This window comes from Panthera pardus, unplaced genomic scaffold (genome assembly GCF_024362965.1).
Source record: "Panthera pardus isolate Hobbes unplaced genomic scaffold, ASM2436296v1 HiC_scaffold_27, whole genome shotgun sequence".
NCBI lineage: Eukaryota > Metazoa > Chordata > Mammalia > Carnivora > Felidae > Panthera > Panthera pardus.
In genome coordinates this window covers 121,666,667-121,674,713 of record NW_026526843.1, presented here as the reverse complement: position 1 = coordinate 121,674,713, position 8,047 = coordinate 121,666,667, and the positions used below count along the sequence as shown (strand labels likewise).

At 51.7% G+C, this 8,047-nt stretch overlaps 1 protein-coding gene across 7 annotated transcripts in view; it reads left to right on the top strand.

The window, feature by feature from the left end:
- Positions 1-310: 310 nt before the first annotated feature.
- The window catches only part of NLGN4X (neuroligin 4 X-linked), a 315,738-nt gene continuing 308,001 nt past the window's right edge, over positions 311-8,047 (top strand). Inside the window, exon 1 of one of the 7 annotated variants that reach the window (XM_019417767.2) lies at positions 311-805. The gene's annotated coding sequence lies outside the window, so the exon portion shown is untranslated. Of the gene's footprint in view, positions 806-1,584; positions 1,769-2,752; positions 2,986-3,587; positions 3,702-8,047 lie in introns of those variants that run through there. The other 6 variants (XM_019417773.2, XM_019417772.2, XM_019417768.2 and 3 more) reach the window with 6 other exon arrangements.

Genomic DNA, 8,047 nt, shown 5'->3' with positions numbered 1-8,047 from the left:
AAAAAGATACCGTTCCCTGCCAATATAACCACAGTAACATAACGTACAGTAACACATTTGTCAGCCTGACCACGAGGGAATAGCTGCACATGGGTGGCACTCTTTGCAGAGCAAAGCCTCAAAGAGTTAAAGATGTTTGCAAATACTGTAGCGTGTGTGGTGCGGACGATGCTACAAAAGGGGGAGGTGGGGTGGGGGAGCAGAGCAGGCAGAGAGCAAGCTTTGCTGCGCGCTCGCGCTCCTGGCATGGTGGCCCAGTGTGGCGCGCTCACCTGTTTCGCCACCCTGGCCCCGGGAATGTCTGTTACAGTTGCTTTGCGCCGAGATTAGCTGCTCTTTGCATTTCCTTGTAGCTGTGGATGTGGTTTCTGTAGTGATGGGACCGAGTGCGGAGATCTATTGGCTGCTGGCTTTGTAAATTTCATTCAGTTTGGTCCAATAGCAGAGGGGGATCGGGGAGACATCGGGAGCTCTCGCTTCAATCTCCCTTTTCCTTGCAGACCCGTCTGTGTCTCTCAGCACAGAGCTCTTATTCAGACCTCGCCGTGCCCTTCCTGCTCCCACTGTCTTGCTTTCTCTTCCTGACTATTTTAGGGCACAAACAACGAATTTCCTCCAAGCGGCCGGCCTCGGTGGTCCCCGCATTCCTTTGGATGAGCACATCTAGTTGGGATTTGGACAAAGCCCAGGCTCCTGGACTCGCACACAGCCTCCTGAATCCTACCCGCGGTCAGGATTCCCTAGAAAAATCTGGATGTGTGAAAAAGAACACTCAGAGCCGATGCAGATTTTTCCACGGCTAAAGGTAGGTGCCGTTTTCAGATGTGTCTCTGGGTTATTTGTTTATTTGTAAAGCCTTTGAAACATTTGGACCTGTGTGTGCTTCCCCAGCAAAAGAGGATGCTAAGCCTCCTGGAAAACACTCGAGCTGCGTTCCCCTCTGACATTTTTTTTTTTTTTATTATTATTATTGCATTTTATTTTGAGAATTCGGACAGGACTTTCTGCCATCTGCCGCTCCATTTCCTTATAGGTGTGGGTGGGACTGGGGACATGTATGTGCGGCGTGTCCTGTGCAAGCTTCATGCACATTTCCACAGAAACATTTGCTTTTTTTTTTTCCCTGTTGACTTAAAAAAAAAAAAAATTGGGACCACCGTGGTTTGAACGAATTTTGCTGCAATCAGCTATTTGAACGGCGCTGGGGCCGTGTGTGATGTGTTTACAAAGTAGCGTTGTCTTACATACAAATAAACACAAGAGTGTGGCGAGGACAGGAGGGGAAAAAAATATATCTGCAGTAGAGGCTGAGCAGGAGCAAAGCGTCAGCTCCCTGCAAACCGGGACCGGAGATGAAGACAGGAATACTTCTGGAGACTGAGCAACCGCGAGCTTTTTTTTTTTTTTTTTTTCCTCCTTCTTTAAGGAAACTGTCAGCTACCACCCTCCTGGGGTGCTTTTTTTGGGTTAACCAGAGAGATAAAAGGAAAACAGGCTTGGCTGGGGTTGCATTAAGCGGGGTTTTTTGTTGTTGTTGCTTTTGGTTTTTTTTTTTTTTTTTTTTTTTCCTCCTTCCTCTCTGCTGGCCTCGTAGAACATGACGGCTGTTGTGATGCACGAAATAACGCACGTGATTGATTAGGACCTAGCTGGGCTTTGCTGGGGAGCGACCCGGGCGCGCCGGAGACCCCGGCTGGACACTCCAATGACGGTAGCTTCGAGCTGTTTCTGCAAAGCTGGGGAGCGGGCTCCGTGCCCCCCTTCTCCCGTGCGTGTGGGTAGGGGGGAGGCGAGCGGCGGAAAGCGGGGGGGGGGGGGGGGGGTTGCTGCTTCGGGAGCCTCTGGGTCTGGCCTGGACCTTTCCGGGGGCCACTGAGCGGACGCCCGGGCACCAGCCCCGCGCTGCCCGCTGGTCTGCAGGACCACAAAAGTTGGTGGCTGCGGGGACGGGCGCCGGGCGCCCCAGCCCGGGTCTCAGGGGACGCAGACCCCAGTCGGTTCCCGGGAGCAGAGCCCGCGGGACGCACGGCCGACCGGTGCCCCGGTCTGGGGTGGGGGCAGGGGTCTGGGGAGTCGATGGGGATCTGTGCAGCACCCCGATAGCCTCGGGCAACCTGGCGAGGAACCCCCATCTCAACGCTCTCGGCCGTCCCGCGCTGCGAATTCCCTCCCGGCCCCCGCTTTCGCGGCCCATTGGTGCCCCCCGCTCACCCCCAACCCCGCGCGGCTCGGCCTGGCCACCCCCACCCCCCGTCCCGCCCCAGTGGGCCAAGCAGGTCGTGGAGATCCGGCCAACCGCTGCTGGAGGCGGAGGCGGGGGGGGGGTGGGGAGGGAGCACCACAGGGGGGTGGCCCCCCGGAGCCAGCCGCTGAACTTGAGTCCCGCCCCCTCCCCAAGGCCTCCACGGCGCCCCCAGCCTGCGCCTGCACCCGCGTGGCCCGACCTGCGGAAGTGCGGGCGGGGGGTGGGGAGCGGGGGGAGGTGTCGCTCGGCCGCAGACCCTGCGGGGGCTCGGGAGTGGGGGGCGGTGGTGGCTGCGCGCGGAGGGCCCGAGGTCCCCGCCCCCGCTCCCGACCCCCGGGCCGTCCCCTCCCCCCTCCCTGCCGCGGCTCCCGCGGCCCCCGGTGGTGGTGGCGGCGGCGGCGGCGGGGGGTGGCGCGCAAGCCGGGAGTCCAGGGCGCGGGTGTCTGTGCGCGCGGGGAGCGGGGCCCCGTGCGGCGCGCAGCCCTGGGCCCGGGCGCACCATTCCGCCGCCTGCTCGCCGCCAGACGCGGCGCCCTTTCTGCCCGGGGCGGGGGCGCGCCGAGCCCCGCACCCCTCCCCCCAGGCCCGCGGGGCCCACCTGGGAGCGCGCGTCCCGCCTGGAGGGCGCGGGGCGAGGACGTCCTCCGCAGCCCTCCCGCCCCTTCCCCAGCGCCTTGCTTTTTTCAATTTATTTATTTTTTTAAATTTTGGCTGACTGCTTCTTCTGAACCGACCGGCAGGTGCGGGCCTCTTTCTACTTATTTTCCGAGGCACTGGGCTGCTGTTGAGGGGCTGGCGAGGGGAGGGGGCGCAGCAGGCAAGCGCCGGGGACCCGGGGGTGGCGGGGGCCGCGTGCGTCCAGGTTGCAGCTCCGGCCTGCGCCGGGTGAGCGCGCGGACTGGATTAACCCCCCTGCGCCGGCGAGTTTGGGCCCGAGCGAGCACCGCGGATCCCCATGTCTCATTTGCACCCAACTTAAGAAATTTGGGGTGAGGGCTGCCGGGTGGGGGGCTGTTGAACCCAGCAGGTGCTGTTCTTGCCAGCGCAATCCACAAGGTGGTGGTATGGATTCTTCTTTTCATTGGATTTGATTTTTTTTTTTTTTTCCGCTTCTTATTTGGTCAGTTGATGGTGGTGGTGGGGGGGGGGGGGGACGGTTTTCTGTGCTCATATCTTATGCTTTTTCAAAGGATCCAGCGCTGGCCAGGCGTCGACATCAAGGGCGCGTAGCATTAACAGTTTCCTGGGGAGAGGTGGGGCGAGCGAGGTCCCTGCCCAGAGTCAGCACTTTACCAGAATTTGAGGGGACGCCGGGAAGGGGGAAAAAAAAGGCAACCAAAAAGCAGAAAAAAGCAAAGAAAAAGTTTAGGGAAACCTACTTAGGGTGGTGCAGAATTTGCAGCTGGTGTGGGCGTCCTGCAGACAGCATCCGAGTGCCCGCTGAAGACCTTTGTGGGTAGGTAGTATTCCTCAGCCAGACATTAAAGGACCAGGCTATACAGAAAGGTCTGACTTTCCGTCAGAACAAAGCAACATCAGCCGCTGACAGAGCTGCCCGGTTGGAAGGGAGAGGCTTACCGGTTTCCTAGAGGGTGGCTGAGCCCAGAGAAACGAGCACACTGCACAGAAATCTGCACTTTCCCGGGGGCGGTGGGGAGCCTGGAGAGAGACTGCGTGCCTTTCGTCTGTGCACAGAGGTGAACAGCGATTGTGAAAACCTCAGCATAGACTTCCCCAGGTAGATGGGGCGTAGGAGGGTCGCGGAATTGGCACATGGTTCCATGCGTCCCTTATTTCCAGAAAAAAAAAAATTTTTTTTTCGTTTTCTTTTGGTATCTGTCCCCCTATCGAGAACGTAACAATTTCATCGAGGGCTCTGCAACTATATATTTTTCAGATTGGACCTTCAGTATGGTATTCCCCAAGGAAATGCAGTATATCTGTGGCTCGTGTGTATGCCGTATCTGTGTGTCTGTGGCAGTTTGAAAGAGAATCATCTTTGACATGTAAGAAAATAATCAGGGCCAATTGTAGCAGGGGAAAGATTACTTCATCAGTTTTAAATCACAGAATTCAAATGAGATGACGGTTTTCTTTGGAAAATCAGGATGATTTGGAGCAGGAATTTAACGTTAATGGCTGTGCTTTGATGCTATTTCTAGGCTCTGTTGACATATTTTTGGGGGGTAAAGGAATTGTTGCTTTCCTTTGTGTTTTTTCTTTTCTTTTTCTTAAAGAAATAACGCTGAATGTACATTTGGCCTTAAATCCAGTGGTCCGGCTAATTTTTAACCGAAATCTAAGAATAGAAAAGATACTTGGTAAGTGACTGATGGCTACGTCAGGTGAATAATGCAGGTATACAGCTGTTAGTAGATTTGCATAGATTTGCAAGTGCTTGAAGTTGAGGATTGTCTAAAGTTCCTTTTGTTTTGCTTTGCTTTGTTTTGTTTTTGGTACGGAATGTAGACTGGTCAGTGCACGGGGGTTTTTTCTTTATTTCTGAACTTAGCCTTTTCATTCGGTTTCCTTTGTAGTAATTTGTGGAAAGCTTCTGGTCTCTGCACAAAGATAGCGTGCTTACTGCCTAAGCCTGTTACATTGGTTTCAGAATGTGCAAGCCACTGTTTCAGAACTCTTTAGAATATAATATAGGGCCCTTATGCCCAGACCACAAAAAAAAAAAAAAAAAAAAAAAGAAAAAGAAAAAGGAAAAAAAAGGCTAGAGATGGTTCTCTGAAAAGTAAACATTCAGGTGCATGGGGTCTGGCCGCTATTTAAGGTGCCGTCATTTTAATTGGTACAGCATGTTTTAAACATCGAGTTCACGGTCGAGTATTGTCAATGATGCAACTTGTTGATGGGATTTATTTTATTCAAATGAAGTTTCATCATGAAAATATTTTAAGACCCTAAACCCTCACTCTGCAGATAGACTTATCTGGTTAAAACATGCTGAAATTCCCAACATGGTGAAAGCTGATTTTACGATGCTGATTTCACGTGTAAAGAACAGATTTTTTTGTGGTATATAAACCAGTCTGTGTTCTTTCTATGATGTTTTCTGCCTTATGAATGTGTATTACATTCCCAAATGAGAAAACTATGTTCGGGGGTTAGTTTAAATCAGTTGCCTGTTTGTTTTTTGTTGTTGGTTTCTTTTTCTCCTGTGAGAAGAGACTTCGTGTTCTACTTAATCATGTTAAACAATAATAATTACGTTAAGACAGACCGTGCCTCGTATGTAGTAACAACTGACTTCTTAAACATGTCAGCTCCCAGTTTCAAATCGAATGTCCAGCTTTTGCCCAGTCAAGGAGAGAAACTGCAAATCTCCCAAGTTGAAGGCCATGCACTTCGAGGCAATTAGGTCATCTGTTGTGTGCAGTGACCATTCATGGGCCACTCACTCAATGAATATTTTCCAGTTTTGTCATTTTTCTCCAAACAACCTACATTTGGCCGCTCAAAGCCTCCACTGTTCTTTGCTTCGCGGATGGCAGGATGGGAAACCCTTCGTCATTTTTCTTGGGCAGGACAGAATAGCACAGAGGAGCATCGGGAAAAACAAGAGGGACTGCCTACGAGCTTGCCATTTTGCCCTTTACGGCCTTTAGACAAACATGTAGGAGAAGCTTTTCTGCCTGCAGTGGTGCTGCTCCACAAACAAGCCAAAAAAGGACTGAGTCAAAGCTCATAAGTCACGTGAATGGAAGGTTGTTCGCCCAGAATAGCCAGTCCAGTTGGGCCTCTCAGCACACTTGAGACACCGAGTGTTGAGTGCACCTGTCCCAGGTGTGCATGGACCTCCGTGAGCTCTACCTGCCTGTGCAAATTGCCCAGTTTCCGGAATGCTGCTCTTTTTTGTTCTTAAAGCAACCTCCTTCCTCCCAGAAGCGGTACCTAAAGCAAAACAAAGCCAGGCCCCAGCAAACATAAAGTCCATAGTAAGATGAGGTACTGAACTGATTCCACAGGGGAGAAGAGTAATCTGTGTATAATTGGGGGAGGAAACAAGGAAGCATAAAGCCACTAAAGCCTCACTGGAATAAATCTCCAGGAGACAAATCTTTATTCAGAGTAGTGTCAATGAAAGGCCATGTGCTTTCACAGCTGTTTGGAAATAATCCAGGGTTTTGTTTGGGTGGCTTTCTTTAAAATGCATGTTATGTAAAGAGTGGTTTGCCACAGTCACAGAGTGCAGTGTTGGGATCACAACTGGACCTTTCTTGGTCGTGCGTGTTAATATTGGTGAGCACTCTGGTTTCCAGAGGCTAATCCCTGAGGGATGATGAGACCCTGGGTCTTGAAGTTATGTTGCAGGTGTATTTTCCATCATATTTTATTGTGGTCTGTCCTGTTAGGAAACTCCTAAGTGTACCTCGCAGTATTGCTGACTCTGGGTAAAAGGTTGTCCTAGCGCCTCTCTAGAACTTTCTCGTCTTGCTCACCTGAAACAATATACCCGCTGGTTCCTAACGCCCATTTCCCCCTTTACGCAGCCCCTGGCAAGCCATCACACTCTTTGCGTCTTCGAATTTGACTGTTTTAGATACCTGTGGGCATCTCCTCCTCTTGGCGCAATTTACGATTTTGTTTCTGGCTAGTTGTGCTTTTTCCGCGTGGGAGGAATGGAGGAGACAGAGAACACGCGTTGGTGGGAGGGGCAGAGAGAGAGAGAGAGAGAGAGAGAGGGAGACCGAAGATTCCAAGCGGGCTCAGCTGTGACAGCAGTGAGCCTGATGGGAGGCTCGAGCTCACAAACTGTGAGATCATGACCTGAGCCAAAGGCAGATGCTCAACAGACTGAGCCACCCAGGCGCCCCCAAAAGTGCACTGTCTAAGAGTATTGAACTTTCCCCGCTTGCTTTCTACAATAAAAAGAAAAGACTTGCTTAGTTTGAAGTTGCATTTCTTGGTAAAGTTTTGAATCCTTTACATTTTTTTTTAATAACGTGTATTTATTTTTGAGACAGAGAGAGACAGAGCATGAACGGGGGAGGGGCAGAGAGAGAGGGAGACACAGAATCGGAAGCAGGCTCCAGGCTCTGAGCCATCAGCACAGAGCCCGACGCGGGGCTCGAACTCGCGGACCGTGAGATCGTGACCTGAGCTGAAGTCGGACGCTCAACTGACTGAGCCACCCAGGTGCCCCTTGAATCCTTTAAAAAAGAAGCAAGGTGGGGAGCCTGGGTGGCTCAGTCGGTTGAGCGTCCAGCTCTTGATTTCCACTCAGGTCATGGTCCCAGGGTTGTGAGATCGAGCCCCACATCGGGCTCTGTGCTAAGTGTGGAGCCTGCTTGGGATTCTGTCTCCCTCTGCTCTCTGAAACAAAATAAAAATAAAAGAGAACCAAGGTTAATGAAACCGAACGGCAGTGATAGGACGCAGCCCTGTACGTGGATGGTTATTTTTGCAAAGCTTGGAAGAGGTCTCTTGCTCTGTTCTCATAGCCCTGATGGGATTTGCTCTCTGTGTCGTTTTCGTTGTTTCATATTTCAGCGTCACCCGTGTTTGGTTTTCAGTTGGGGCGGGGACACATATCCCATTACGTGGATGGTCTGCAGCATTGATCTGTGCTCTCAGAAAGAGTGCTGTGGGTTGTAGACACCACAACGGGACATCATGTGCCTTTAGTGTTTTCAAATGTTTCCTACCCAAGTAGAGCTGTGAATGCACTAGGTGGCAAAACGTAGAAACATGCACATTTTTTAAACCCATGTGTCATTGTTCACTGCGTTTCTAAGTCAGTGAGACCTGCCTTCGTGGTCTAAAGGTAAGGACCGCAGCGTGTGTGTTTCT